Below are 15,285 nucleotides of genomic sequence, written 5' to 3'. Positions count from 1 at the left end.
TAAATAACCGATTTTCTGATTAACGTGATGTAATGGAAATAGCAACTTTAAAATTTGCCTACGTCTCCATCAGTCGCAAGAAAACTGTATTTGAAGGTGAAGGTGATTTTGTAGACATGTGTGAAAGTCATGTTCTGAAGTGCAGGTGGTTTTGTTTGGAGAGAATATCGGCTACGTGTCAGATGTGTAGCCAAGCAGTAATGGGTAGCCATAGCTGCTAATATTAGTCGAAAATATGAAGTGTTGTCAGCTGAAGTCTGATGATGCAGACGACCGTACGGACGAAGTACGCAAAAGTGCCGCTAGGCGGCGCATGTTTAGGTCAGTGGTAGAGCATTGGTCTAGTAAACCAGGGGTCGTGAGTTCCATCCTCACAGGAGGAAGACGAATCTTGGAAATCAGTTGCGCGTCGTGGCCGTATAGAAAGCAGTATCTGTGATGAGGAACAGTTAGCGACAGGCGTATTATTAAGAATTACTCTCAGATGTGATTAAGGCGAATGGAGCAGATAAAGCATTTGCCAAAGCGGTATAGCATAAGGTGGGACGAGGCAGTCTGAATTACATTTTATAGATGTATTTCTCACAAATCTCAGAGCCTCTCGCGGTCGTCGTCGTCGTCGTCGTCGTCGTCGTCGTCGCCGCTTCTGCAGAAGTAGCAAATGGCCAGCGTAGCAAATGCGGCGAGGGACACCCTGCCATCGATTCCGAATGCGCAAAGTGTGTGGTCTTCTTTTCCTGTGTATGTTTGGTCGGTCTCGTAAGAGGTTGAATGTAACGAATGGGTGGAAAAGAGTAAGGAGCAGGGGCTGTGTGGAACGAAAACACAGTTCCTCAGGGGGTGTGAGCGTTTCGAAATGGGTCGTATATAAGTTACACTTGGTCGTCAGTGACCGTGTGGCCTAATGGATACAGTTCGGCGCTAGCGGCCGTGCGGAGCGGCGGTCCGATACTTCCGCCTGTGCGGCGTGTGCGAGTGTTTGTTTACTTGTGGACTTAGTCTGCGCGCGGGCTAATAACAACGATCATGGCGAACAAGTACAGAAAAACTACATTACGATTCAATTTCTGCAAAGACTACGAAAGACCAAAGGCTTTAGCAGTGGAACGATTCATACGTGAGGACGTCAAGATACCGCCAAACGATATTGTCGGAATTCACCTGTCCATCGTTAGTCCCACGGTGTATGTTAAGATGGTAAATGACGCGGCGTGTGAGAGAATTCTACGGGCGACAAAAGCAGGTCTCCGATAATGCCATAGTGACGGGAATGTCGGCACGGTAACTGTAGAACATGCTGGTCTGGGTGTACGGACAATACGTGTTTTTGAGCTGCCATTTGAGTTCCCGGCTGACGAAGTTATTGAGGCTTTTAAGCCATACGGCACGGTACATGGTCACACAGCAGAACGCTGGACACAATTCGCCACGTACCCCGTGCTTAACGGAGTGAGACAGATCACTATTGATCTTCAGAAGCATGTACCGTCCTATCTGACAATTGGTGGTTGTAGGGCGGTGGTGATTTACGATGGGCAACCACGTACATGTTCTGGCTGTGGCCAGGAGGGACACCTCAGGTCGAACTGTCTGCAACGGCGGATTACGCAACTGCCTTCAGATGTGCGGGAGCCGTCGCCAGAGATGACAGTACTACCGATCACCTATGCCAAAGCCCTCACTGCGTCCGCTGATGACCGAAAGGACACAGCCCCGGTGGAAGTTCCCGATGGCACTCTCTGAAACCTTGTAGCAGACGTCGGGATGACAGAGGATGCTGCTCCATCTAGCATACAATCTACGGCGACAACACCAGTTGACACCGAACTCCTACCAAGCACACCGATAGTACACGAAGCAGTTCCAGCCACTACGGATGCTGTTCCGTCTGGAACGCACTCTGTGACGACAACATCAGTTTCGACCGAACTCCCGCCAACTTCAACGATGGGACTCGAAACACTTCCAGTTCCTACGGATGCTTTTCTGTCGGGCAGCCGTGATTCCCTACAATCTGAGGACACGGAAGGAAGATCACGCAAACAACGTTCCCCGAAAAGGAGGAAACGGCGTCGTCGCACGACATCTCCTAGGGATGACTCCCCTTGCCCCGACGACGATGCGCCTGTGGAGCAAGACGACACAACAGCCTCTACGAAGCAGCATGAGGCAATGGAAACTGTTCGATCAGACCCGCAGCGGTCTGTCACATTGACGGTAGCGGGACGTGGTGATGCTGAAGAGGAACGACAACCAGTTGGCTCTCCAGACGCAGATGCTGTGGCTATGGACACGAATATATCACTGCCTGCAAAGATGTGGTATGACGATATTGAGGAGGCGCCGGACGTCATACAGAGGCAGAAGGCACTCACAAAGACGGCCTAGTAATTGCTGAAGGTGAAGAGAGAGGGGCGAGAGAACGTCTTCTAACTCAGCCCCCAGCGCCGATGCAGGGAGATATTGTTGCGCCTCGACAGAGTGGGATTCAACGCCATGCGAACCGTATTGCGACATTAAATATAAATGACGTGCGTTCACCAACCAAAATACACCTACTGAAGGAAACGATTTGGGCATCTGATGCGGATATTGCTTTGCTGCAGGAAGTCCACATACCTGCACTCCCACACATCGCAGGCTACCAATCCTATTCGTCACATGGAGATCACAATGGGAGTGGGGTGGCAGTTTACGTGCGAGATGGCTTACCCGTGGAAAACGTGTGTTACCTTCCGTCGGCCCGGGGAATGGCTTTCACGACGTTTGGGACACGCATCAACAATCTTTATGCACCGTCGGGAAACAATCGGCGGCGGGAAAGGGCGCGATTTTATGCAGAAGATATTGCACCACTTTTCCATGGACGTTATGAATGTGTAATAATTGGTGGAGATTTCAACTGTGTTCTCAGCCAGAAAGACCAATGGCCGCAAGCAAACATCAGCCAGGAGTTGCGAATCGTTGTCAGCGACCTTGTACTTAGTGACACGTGGGAATTACGACATGGAGATGCACCGGGATACACCTATGTGACCAGTCATTCGGCGAGCAGATTAGATCGCATTTATATCTCACGGGCTCATGCAAATGATGTCCAGGACGCGGAACGCTGGCCATTGGCATTTTCCGATCACAGCGCTTACATCTGTACGGTGCTTCTTCCCCGTAGAGAGGTGTGGAACAGCAAGGCCCCGTGGAAATTAAACATTCAACATCTACATGGTCCCGAATGTCGTCAACGGATCCTTGAGACATGGACGATGTGCGAGCGAAAGGTTGGAAGGTATGCGACGAAGCTTGATTGGTGGCTGACTTGTGCTAAACCGGCGCTTCGCCGTACGTTCATCTCATATAGCAGGGAGATGGCCGAATGGCGCCGCCGTACGACCGACTTTTATTTTGCAGCTCTGCGCGAACTGGACGATGATCCGCCGGGACCGGATGTCTGGATCGAACGCAAAAGGATAAAAGCTAAATTAGTGGCTTTAGCTCGGAAACATCTTCAGGGAACCATGGTGCGCGCCAGATGTCACGATACGATACGACACGAGATTCCTTCCATGCACCACGTCGTGAATGAACGAAAGCACCGACGACGCGTTTTGGTACGGGAGTTAATTACCCGCGAAGACCGAAGAGTGACGCGTCAAGCGGACATTGTCTCTGCATTCGTCGACCATTACCAACACATCTATCGGGAGGAAGCAGCCCGTGTTGATAACCTCGCACGTATAGCCACATACGTCTCCCGTACACTAACGGTGGAAGACGCTGGAACCTTATTGGAAGCTATTAGCTGTGAGGAAGTACATGATGCGATCGCAAAGGGTGCGTTGAATCGCTCCCCAGGCATTGATGGACTTCCTGCTGAATTTTATCGAGAATTTCGCAACGAAATGGCACCGCGATGGACGGAAATGTACAACGAGTTGTTAAATTCCGATGCACCTATTCCACCGGCTTTTATGGAAGGCCTCTTGGTGCCAGTACGTAAACCGAAGCCAGGAATTACGATCACACATTATCGCCCCATTACCCTGCTTAATGCTGACTATAAGATCTTTGCACGGATGCTAGCGTCCCGATGTCGTATGTTAATTCGTGGCGTTCTCTCCCCAGAACAGACGACACCGGGTGGATCGGTGAATGTGCAAACAGCTACTAGCGAATGCCGTGATGTAATAGCGCTGGCGGAGGAGTGCCGGCTTAAAGCGGCGATGGTGGCGGTTGATTTTGACAGTGCTTTTGATAAGGTGCGCCACAACTATCTGTACGCTGTACTGGAACAAATGGGATTTCCAGACTGTTTTACTGGTCTCATTAGAAGGATTTATGGGAGCGCACAATCCTTGGTACACGTTAATGGGCGTATAGCAGGGCCCATTCAAATTCGACGTTCCATTCGCCAGGGCTGCCCTCCTTCGATGCTGCTGTTCGCGATAGCGTTGGAACCATTAATTGGGAGGCTAACAAATTCTCTTTCTGGGGTGGAACTGCGGGGCTACACCTTCAAATGTCGTGCTTATGCGGACGACCTCCTGCTGCTCGTTCGTTCTGAGGAAGAGGTGAAGACGGTTCTTGAACTGTTGTTGGACAACAGTGTGACGGCGGGTAGTGCAGTGAACATGAACAAATCGGCAGCAATGCCGGTTGGAAAGGGCCTTACGCCGGAAGAAATCAGTCCATTTCCTTATGTGCAACAATTCCGCTATCTCGGCATAGACTTTACCTCATCTGTGAAACATACTGCGGCAGTTAACTACCGACGTATTTTACAGACAACACGTACCATGGTCCGCCAACATCTCCTACGACGCCTTGATCCTTTGCAGCGAGTCGAATATCTGAACACTTATGTGGTTTCTCGAATGGTGCATATTTCGCAGATCCTGCCCCTACCACTCACGCTCGGGCATCGACTTCAATCAGCACTAGGCTATTTTGTGATGATTGGGTCGCCCCTCAAGGTGCGATACGCAACGCTCACGCTCCCTACGGACAAGGGGGGACTCGGACTTACGAATGTTCGCTGCCGAGCGACGGCGCTCCTTCTAGCCACGATGTACAAGCAATGGCGTAGCGGGCGTGATTCCCTTACATCCCGCCTACTGGATCTCCTAGTTCCAGCGTCCCTCACACCTCCGGTGGCGGTGGGCAACATTACGCCACATTTTGCGCATGTATCAACATTTATCGTGGAACTTAGTTATATCAGAGACGAGCTTCCGCGCACGAGACCACCATGCGCGAAGGATTTTTATGTTTGGCTGCTACGACGGATAAGTCGTAATGTCATTGAACTGAAACACCCCACGTTGCATTGGCCGAAGATTTGGAGACATGTGCACCAAAAATTCTTTCCTACCTTCGTTCGGGCACTGTGGTTCTCTGTCACCTGTGGCAAGTTCAACACCAACCAACGACTCCATGCAATTGGACTAGTGGACACTCCACTGTGCCCGAAATGTCGCCAAGTGGATGACGACCATCACCGCTTAACTTGTATCGCGGTGGAGGACGTATGGCTCCTAGGACGACAGATGGTGGCTTGCTACCTCCGTGTGACCCCGCAACATATTACACCTGCTTCCTTCTTACATCTGGAGAGTGACTACTTTCCGGCGACTAAATCACAGTCGATCATCTGGGTCAAAGGTTGGACGATCGCGTACCTCTATTGGGATGCTGCCAAGTCGCGACTCGACTTTTGGTATTTCTTACAGCAAGCCCACTATGAGGTTCATAGATGGTCACACTATCGGAAAACCTTTGCCAACTATCTTCAGGCAGTCTTCCTCGACCCCCCACGCAGTTGGGATGTGCCGGGTGCAGTCGGTGTGCACATTTGACAGCTGATAATGAACCTCACGCTTCTCTCAACGCTCCATATGTAATGCACATACTATACCATGAAATGATCTACATGATCTACATGTTCCTTTTAACAGGGTGATTGTGGAAAATAAATAAATATAATAAATAAAAACAACATCCCTGTATCCCTTTTCCTTTACATTTTGTGATTTATTGTACAATGATTTTCTTTTGTTTTTGTTTTAGCAGAGGATGCATTAAAAAAAAAAAAAAAGGTCAGTAGTGTGCTATGCTCTCATGTGGCCGATCTGCGTTAGATTCTACGTACCTTGCGGTGCGGTTTCATTTTCTTTTTTTAATTGTATTAAAAATTGTAACGATTAAAAAAAAATGGATAAGGCGTCGGACTTCGGATCCGAAGATTGCAGGTTCGAATCCTGTCACGGTCGTGTTTTTCCAGTTCTGAAAAAGAAACATATCTTTTTAATGTAGCAATTGAGCAGTACAAAACCGTCTGAATGTTGCCGTTGAGCATTTTGTGCTTGGAGATGATCTTGAGCTTGAAACACACACAACAAGACAGGTGTTAACTAGCGAAATGAACGGCAGAGTGGCCTCACCGCGAGGTGTGACTGGCACTTGCGCATCTAAAACAACGTCGGAAAGTAACTCGTTCGACTTTAGAGTCACATCAAGTATGTGTGTTAATTTTGACGCCGCTAGCTCTGCAGATTTTCATGCAATTACTTTACCTCTCAGAAGTGAATATGATATAAAAGTGAAGTACGTGACGAGTGTGACGTTAGGAAAACATTAGGCAGCATGGAGAGATTCTGTATGGGACCAACCAACCCAAACGATTACTGTGTGATCTGCTGCCCAGCAGGTATCCAACGAGGCAGCACGGCTAGCTCAGTCGGTAGAGCATGAGACTCTTATTCACAGGGTCGTGGGTTCGAGCCCTACGCTGGGCGGAACGGAAGTTTTTTCCGCTGCAGATGTAAATTACCGATTTTCTGATTAACGTGATGTAATGGAAATAGCAACTTTAAAATTTGCCTACGTCTCCATCAGTCGCAAGAAAACTGTATTTGAAGGTGAAGGTGATTTTGTAGACATGTGTGAAAGTCATGTTCTGAAGTGCAGGTGGTTTTGTTTGGAGAGAATATCGGCTACGTGTCAGATGTGTAGCCAAGCAGTAATGGGTCGCCATAGCTGCTAATATTAGTCGAAAATATTAAGTGTTGTCAGCTGAAGTCTGATGATTCAGACGACCATACGGACGAAGTACGCAAAAGTGCCGCTAGGCGGCGCCTGTTTCGCTCTGTGGTAGAGCATTGGTCTAGGAAACCAGGGGTCGTGAGTTCCATCCTCACAGGAGGAAGACGAATCTTGGAAATCAGTTGCGCGTCGTGGCCGTATAGAAAGCAGTATCTGTGATGAGGAACAATTAGCGACAGGCGTATTATTAAGAATTACTCTCAGATGTGATTAAGGCGAATGGAGCAGATAAAGCAATAGCCAAAGCGGTATAGCATAAGGTGGGACGAGGCAGTCTGAATTACATTTTATAGATGTATTTCTCACAAATCTCTGAGCCTCTCGCGGTCGTCGCCGTCGTCGTGCCGCTTCTGCAGAAGTAGCAAATGGCCATCGTAGCAAATGCGGCGAGGAACACCCTGCCATCGATTCCGAATGCGCAAAGTGTGTGGTCATCTTTTCCTGTCTATGATTGGTCGGTCTCGTAAGAGGTTGAATGTAGCGAATGGGTGGAAAAGAGTAAGGGGCAGGGGCTGTGTGGAACGAAAACACAGTTCCTCAGGGGGTGTGAGCGTTTCGAAATGTGTCGTATATAAGTTACTCTTGGTCGTCAGTGACCGTGTGGCCTAATGGATAAGGCATCGGACTTCGGATCCGAAGATTGCAGGTTCGAATCCTGTCACGGTCGTGTTTTTCCAGTTCTGAAAAAGAAACATACCGTTTTAATGTAGCAATTGAGCAGTACGAAACCGTCTGAATGTTGCTGTTGACCATTTTGTACTTGGAGATGATCTTGAACCTGAAACACACACAACAAGACAGGTGTTAACTAGCGAAATGGTCGGCAGAGTGCCCTCACCGCGAGTTTTGACTGGCACTTGCACATCTAAAACAACGTCGGAAAGTAACTCGTTCGGCTTTTGAGTCACATCAAGTATGTGTGTTAATTTTGACGCCGCTAGCTCTGCAGATTGTCATGCAATTCCTTTACCTCTCAGAAATGATTATGAAATAAAAGTGAAGTACGTGACGAGTGTGACGTTAGGAAAACATTAGGGAGCATGGAGAGATTCTGTATGGGACCACCCAACCCAAACGATTACTGTGTGATCTGCTGCAACGTGGCAGCACGGATAGCTCAGTCGGTAGAGCATGAGACTCTTATTCACAGGGTCGTGGGTTCGAGCCCTACGCTGGCCGGAAGGGAATTTTTTTCCGCTGCAGATGTAAATTACCGATTTTCTGATTAACGTGATGTAATGGAAATAGCAACTATAAATTTGCCTACGTCTCCATCAGTCGCAAGAAAACTGTATTTGAAGTGAAGGTGATTTTGTAGACATGTGTGAAAGTCATGTTCTGAAGTGCAAGTGGTTTTGGTTGGAGAGAACACGGCTACGTGTCAGATGTGTAGCCAAGCAGTAATGGGTCGCCATTGCTGCAAATATTAGTCGAAAATATGAAGTGTTGTCAGCTGAAGTCTGATGATTCAGACAACCGTACGGACGAAGTACGCAAACGTGCCGCTAGGCGGCGCCTGTTTAGGTCAGTGGTAGAGCATTGGTCTAGTAAACCAGGGGTCGTGAGTTCCATCCTCACAGGAGGAAGACGAATTTTGGAAATCAGTTGCGCATCGTGGCCGTATAGCAAACAGTATCTGTGATGAGGAACAATTAGCGACAGGAGTATTATTAAGAATTACTCTCAGATGTGATTAAGGCGAATGGCGCAGATAAAGCATTTGCCAAAGCGGTGCGGCATAATGTTGGACGAGGCAGTCTGAATTACATTTTATAGATGTATTTCTCACAAATCTCAGAGCCTCTCGCGGTCGTCGTCGTCGTCGTCGTCGTCGTCGTCGTCGTCGTCGCCGCTTCTGCAGAAGTAGCAAATGGCCATCGTAGCAAATGCGGCGAGGGACACCCTGCCATCGATTCCGAATGCGCAAAGTGTGTGGTCTTGTTTTCCTGTCTATGTTTGGTCGGTCTCGTAAGAGGTTGAATGTAACGAATGGGTGGGGAAGAGTAAGGGGCAATGGCTGTGTGGAACGAAAACACAGTTCCTCAGGGGGTGTGAGCGTTTCGAAATGAGTCGTAAATAAGTTATACTTGGTCGTCAGTGACCGTGTGGCCTAATCGATAAGGCGTCGGACTTCGGATCCGAAGATTGCAGCTTCGAATCCTGTCACGGTCGTGTTTTTCCAGTTCTGAAAAAGAAACATATCGTTTTAATGTAGCAATTGAGCAGTACGAAACCGTCTGAATGTTGCTGTTGAGCATTTTGTGCTTGGAGATGGTCTTGAGCTTGAAACACACACAACAAGACAGGTGTTAACTAACGAAATGAACGGCAGAGTGGCCTCACCGCGAGGTGTGACTGGCACTTGCACATCTAAAACAACGTCGGAAAGTAACTCGTTCGACTTTTGAGTCACATCAAGTATGTGTGTTAATTTTGACGCCGCTAGCTCTGCAGATTTTCATGCAATTCCTTTACCTCTCAGAAGTGAATATGATATGAAAGTGAAGTACGTGACGAGTGTGACGTTAGGAAAACATTAGGCAGCATGGAGAGATTCTGTATGGGACCAACCAACCCAAACGATTACTGTGTGATCTGCTGCCCAGCAGGTATCCAACGAGGCAGCACGGCTAGCTCAGTCGGTAGAGCATGAGACTCTTATTCACAGGGTCGTGGGTACGAGCCCTACGCTGGGCGGAACGGAATTTTTCTCCGCTGCAGATGTAAATTACCGATTTTCTGATTAACGTGATGTAATGGAAATAGCAACTTTAAAATTTGCCTACGTCTCAATCAGTCGCAAGAAAACTGTATTTGAAGTTGAAGGTGATTTTGTAGACATGTGTGAAAGTCATGTTCCGAAGTGCAGGTGGTTTTGTTTGGAGAGAACACGGCTACGTGTCAGATGTGTAGCCAAGCAGTAATGGGTCGCCATAGCTGCTAATATTAGTCGAAAATATGAAGTGTTGTCAGCTGAAGTCTGATGATTCAGACGACCGTACGGACGAAGTACGCAAAAGTGCCGCTAGGCGGCGCCTGTTTCGCTCTGTGGTAGAGCATTGGTCTAGTAAACCAGGGGTCGTGAGTTCCATCCTCACAGGAGGAAGACGAATCTTGGAAATCAGTTGCGCGTCGTGGCCGTATAGAAAGCAGTATCTGTGATGAGGAACAATTAGCGACAGGCGTATTATTAAGAATTACTCTCAGATGTGATTAAGGCGGATGGCGCAGATAAAGCATTTGCCAAAGCGGTATAGCATAAGGTGGGACGAGGCAGTCTGAATTACATTTTATAGACGTATTTCTCACAAATCTCTGAGCCTCTCGCGGTCGTCGTCGTCGCCGCCGCTTCTGCAGAAGTAGCAAATGGCCATCGTAGCAAATGCGGCGAGGGACACCCTGCCATCGATTCCGAATGCGCAAAGTGTGTGGTCTTCTTTTCCTGTCTATGTTTGGTCGGTCTCGTAAGAGGTTGAATGTAACGAATGGGTGGGGAAGAGTAAGGGGCAGTGGCTGTGTGGAACGAAAACACAGTTCCTCAGGGGGTGTGAGCGTTTCGAAATGAGTCGTAAATAAGTTATACTTGGTCGTCAGTGACCGTGTGGCCTAATCGATAAGGCGTCGGACTTCGGATCCAAAGATTGCAGCTTCGAATCCTGTCACGGTCGTGTTTTTCCAGTTCTGAAAAAGAAACATATCGTTTTAATGTAGCAATTATGCAGTACGAAACCGTCTGAATGTTGCTGTTGAGCATTTTGTGCTTGGAGATGGTCTTGAGCTTGAAACACACACAACAAGACAGGTGTTAACTAGCGAAATGAACGGCAGAGTGGCCTCACCGCGAGGTGTGACTGGCACTTGCACATCTAAAACAACGTCGGAAAGTAACTCGTTCGACTTTTGAGTCACATCAAGTATGTGTGTTAATTTTGACGCCGCTAGCTCTGCAGATTTTCATGCAATTCCTTTACCTCTCAGAAGTGAATATGATATGAAAGTGAAGTACGTGACGAGTGTGACGTTAGGAAAACATTAGGCAGCATGGAGAGATTCTGTATGGGACCAACCAACCCAAACGATTACTGTGTGATCTGCTGCCCAGCAGGTATCCAACGAGGCAGCACGGCTAGCTCAGTCGGTAGAGCATGAGACTCTTATTCGCAGGGTCGTGGGTACGAGCCCTACGCTGGGCGGAACGGAATTTTTCTCCGCTGCAGATGTAAATTACCGATTTTCTGATTAACGTGATGTAATGGAAATAGCAACTTTAAAATTTGCCTACGTCTCAATCAGTCGCAAGAAAACTGTATTTGAAGTTGAAGCTGATTTTGTAGACATGTGTGAAAGTCATGTTCCGAAGTGCAGGTGGTTTTGTTTGGAGAGAACACGGCTACGTGTCAGATGTGTAGCCAAGCAGTAATGGGTCGCCATAGCTGCTAATATTAGTCGAAAATATGAAGTGTTGTCAGCTGAAGTCTGATGATTCAGACGACCGTACGGACGAAGTACGCAAAAGTGCCGCTAGGCGGCGCCTGTTTCGCTCTGTGGTAGAGCATTGGTCTAGTAAACCAGTGGTCGTGAGTTCCATCCTCACAGGAGGAAGACGAATCTTGGAAATCAGTTGCGCGTCGTGGCAGTATAGAAAGCAGTATCTGTGATGAGGAACAATTAGCGACAGGCGTATTATTAAGAATTACTCTCAGATGTGATTAAGGCGGATGGCGCAGATAAAGCATTTGCCAAAGCGGTATAGCATAAGGTGGGACGAGGCAGTCTGAATTACATTTTATAGACGTATTTCTCACAAATCTCTGAGCCTCTCGCGGTCGTCGTCGTCGTCGTCGTCGCAACCGCTTCTGCAGATGTAGCAAATGGCCAGCGTAGCAAATGCGGCGAGGGACACCCTGCCATCGATTCCGAATGCGCAAAGTGTGTGGTCTTCTTTTCCTGTCTATGTTTGGTCGGTCTCGTAAGAGGTTGAATGTAACGAATGGGTGGGGAAGAGTAAGGGGCAGTGGCTGTGTGGAACGAAAACACAGTTTCTCAGGGGGTGTGAGCGTTTCGAAATGAGTCGTAAATAAGTTATACTTGGTCGTCAGTGACCGTGTGGCCTAATCGATAAGGCGTCGGACTTCGGATCCAAAGATTGCAGGTTCGAATCCTGTCACGGTCGTGTTTTTCCAGATCTGAAAAAGAAACATACCGTTTTAATGTAGCAATTGAGCAGTACGAAACCGTCTGAATGTTGCTGTTGACCATTTTGTACTTGGAGATGATCTTGAACCTGAAACACACACAACAAGACCGGTGTTAACTAGCGAAATGGTCGGCAGAGTGCCCTCACCGCGAGTTTTGACTGGCACTTGCACATCTAAAACAACGTCGGAAAGTAACTCGTTCGGCTTTTGAGTCACGTCGAGTATGTGTGTTAATTTTGACGCCGCTAGCTCTGCAGATTTCATGCAATTCCTTTACCTCTCAGAAATGATTATGAAATAAAAGTGAAGTACGTGACGAGTGTGACGTTAGGAAAACATTAGGGAGCATGGAGAGATTCTGTATGGGACCACCCAACCCAAACGATTACTGTGTGATCTGCTGCCCAGCAGGTATCCAACGAGGCAACACGGCTAGTTCAGTCGGTAGAGCATGAGACTCTTATTCACAGGGTTGTGGGTTCGAGCCCTACGCTGGCTGGAACGGAATTTTTTTCCGCTGCAGATGTAAATTACCGATTTTCTGATTAACGTGATGTAATGGAAATAGCAACTATAAATTTGCCTACGTCTCCATCAGTCGCAAGAAAACTGTATTTGAAGTGAAGGTGATTTTGTAGACATGTGTGAAAGTCATGTTCTGAAGTGCAAGTGGTTTTGGTTGGAGAGAACACGGCTACGTGTCAGATGTGTAGCCAAGCAGTAATGGGTCGCCATTGCTGCAAATATTAGTCGAAAATATGAAGTGTTGTCAGCTGAAGTCTGATGATTCAGACAACCGTACGGACGAAGTACGCAAACGTGCCGCTAGGCGGCGCCTGTTTAGGTCAGTGGTAGAGCATTGGTCTAGTAAACCAGGGGTCGTGAGTACCATCCTCACAGGAGGAAGACGAATTTTGGAAATCAGTTGCGCATCGTGGCCGTATAGCAAACAGTATCTGTGATGAGGAACAATTAGCGACAGGAGTATTATTAAGAATTACTCTCAAATGTGATTAAGGCGAATGGCGCAGATAAAGCATTTGCCAAAGCGGTACGGCATAAGGTTGGACGAGGCAGTCTGAATTACATTTTATAGATGTATTTCTCACAAATATCAGAGCCTCTCGCGGTCGTCGTCGTCGTCGTCGTCTTCGCCGCCGCCGCTTCTGCAGAAGTAGCAAATGGCCATCGTAGCAAATGCGGCGAGGGGCACCCTGCCATCGATTCCGAATGCGCAAAGTGTGTGGTCTTGTTTTCCTGTCTATGTTTGGTCGGTCTCGTAAGAGGTTGAATGTAACGAATGGGTGGGAAAGAGTAAGGGGCAGCGGCTGTGTGGAACGAAAGCACAATTCCTCAGGGGGTGTGAGCGTTTCGAGATGAGTCGTATATAAGTTATACTTGGTCGTCAGTGACCGTATGGCCTAATCGATAAGGCGTCGAACTTCGGATCCGAAGATTGCAGGTTCGAATCCTGTCACGGTCGTGTTTTTCCAGTTCTGAAAAATAAACATATCGTTTTAATGTAGCAATTGAGCAGTACGAAACCGTCTGAATGTTGCTGTTGAGCATTTTGTGCTTGGAGATGGTCTTGAGCTTGAAACACACACAACAAGACAGGTGTTAACTAGCGAAATGAACGGCAGAGTGGCCTCACCGCGAGGTGTGACTGGCACTTGCACATCTAAAACAACGTCGGAAAGTAACTCGTTCGACTTTTGAGTCACATCAAGTATGTGTGTTAATTTTGACGCCGCTAGCTCTGCAGATTTTCATGCAATTCCTTTACCTCTCAGAAGTGAATATGATATAAAAGTGAAGTACGTGACGAGTGTGACGTTAGGAAAACATTAGGCAGCATGGAGAGATTCTGTATGGGACCAACCAACCCAAACGAGTACTGTGTGATCTGCTGCCCAGCAGGTATCCAACGAGGCAACACGGCTAGCTCAGTCGGTAGATCTTGAGACTCTTATTCGCAGGGTCGTGGGTACGAGCCCTACGCTGGGCGGAACGGAATTTTTCTCCGCTGCAGATGTAAATTACCGATTTTCTGATTAACGTGATGTAATGGAAATAGCAACTTTAAAATTTGCCTACGTCTCAATCAGTCGCAAGAAAACTGTATTTGAAGGTGAAGGTGATTTTGTAGACATGTGTGAAAGTCATGTTCTGAAGTGCAGGTGGTTTTGTTTGGAGAGAACACGGCTACGTGTCAGATGTGTAGCCAAGCAGTAATGGGTCGGCATAGCTGCTAATATTAGTCGAAAATATGAAGTGTTGTCAGCTGAAGTCTGATGATTCAGACGACCATACGGACGAAGTACGCAAAAGTGCCGCTAGGCGGCGCCTGTTTCGCTCTGTGGTAGAGCATTGGTCTAGTAAACCAGGGGTCGTGAGTTCCATCCTCACAGGAGGAAGACGAATCTTGGAAATCAGTTGCGCGTCGTGGCCGTATAGAAAGCAGTATCTGTGATGAGGAACAATTAGCGACAGGCGTATTATTAAGAATTACTCTCAGATGTGATTAAGGCGAATGGCGCAGATAAAGCATTTGCCAAAGCGGTATAGCATAAGGTGGGACGAGGCAGTCTAAATTACATTTTATAGATGTATTTCTCACAAATCTCTGAGCCTCTCGCGGTCGTCGTCGTCGTCGCTTCTGCAGAAGTAGCAAAAGGCCATCGTAGCAAATGCGGCGAGGGACACCCTGCCATCGATTCCGAATGCGCAAAGTGTCTGGTCTTGTTTTCCTGTCTATGTTTGGTCGGTCTCGTAAGAGGTTGAATGTAACGAATGGGTGGGAAAGAGTAAGGGGCAGCGGCTGTGTGGAACGAAAGCACAATTCCTCAGGGGGTGTGAGCGTTTCGAGATGAGTCGTATATAAGTTATACTTGGTCGTCAGTGACCGTGTGGCCTAATGGATAAGGCATCGGACTTCGGATCCGAAGATTGCAGGTTCGAATCCTGTCACGGTCGTGTTTTTCCAGAT

At 47.8% G+C, this 15,285-nt stretch overlaps 6 non-coding genes across 6 annotated transcripts; all 6 read left to right on the top strand.

Annotated features, from left to right (window-relative positions):
- Positions 1-6,718: 6,718 nt before the first annotated feature.
- Positions 6,719-6,791, top strand: Trnak-cuu (transfer RNA lysine (anticodon CUU)). The gene has a single exon. It is a non-coding gene; the product is annotated as a tRNA-Lys (tRNA).
- A 901-nt stretch (positions 6,792-7,692) lies between these two features.
- Positions 7,693-7,765, top strand: Trnar-ucg (transfer RNA arginine (anticodon UCG)). Its single transcript has one exon. It is a non-coding gene; the product is annotated as a tRNA-Arg (tRNA).
- A 435-nt stretch (positions 7,766-8,200) lies between these two features.
- Positions 8,201-8,277, top strand: Trnak-cuu (transfer RNA lysine (anticodon CUU)). The gene has a single exon. It is a non-coding gene; the product is annotated as a tRNA-Lys (tRNA).
- A 920-nt stretch (positions 8,278-9,197) lies between these two features.
- On the top strand, positions 9,198-9,270 carry Trnar-ucg (transfer RNA arginine (anticodon UCG)). Its single transcript has one exon. It is a non-coding gene; the product is annotated as a tRNA-Arg (tRNA).
- A 2,928-nt stretch (positions 9,271-12,198) lies between these two features.
- On the top strand, positions 12,199-12,271 carry Trnar-ucg (transfer RNA arginine (anticodon UCG)). Its single transcript has one exon. It is a non-coding gene; the product is annotated as a tRNA-Arg (tRNA).
- Positions 12,272-15,199: 2,928 nt separating this feature from the next.
- On the top strand, positions 15,200-15,272 carry Trnar-ucg (transfer RNA arginine (anticodon UCG)). The gene has a single exon. It is a non-coding gene; the product is annotated as a tRNA-Arg (tRNA).
- Positions 15,273-15,285: the final 13 nt, after the last annotated feature.

Source organism: Schistocerca gregaria, unplaced genomic scaffold, assembly GCF_023897955.1.
Source record: "Schistocerca gregaria isolate iqSchGreg1 unplaced genomic scaffold, iqSchGreg1.2 ptg000180l, whole genome shotgun sequence".
NCBI classification, from domain to species: domain Eukaryota; kingdom Metazoa; phylum Arthropoda; class Insecta; order Orthoptera; family Acrididae; genus Schistocerca; species Schistocerca gregaria.
The sequence above is the reverse complement of the archived record's forward strand: the minus strand, read 5'-3'. Positions and strand labels throughout refer to the sequence as shown.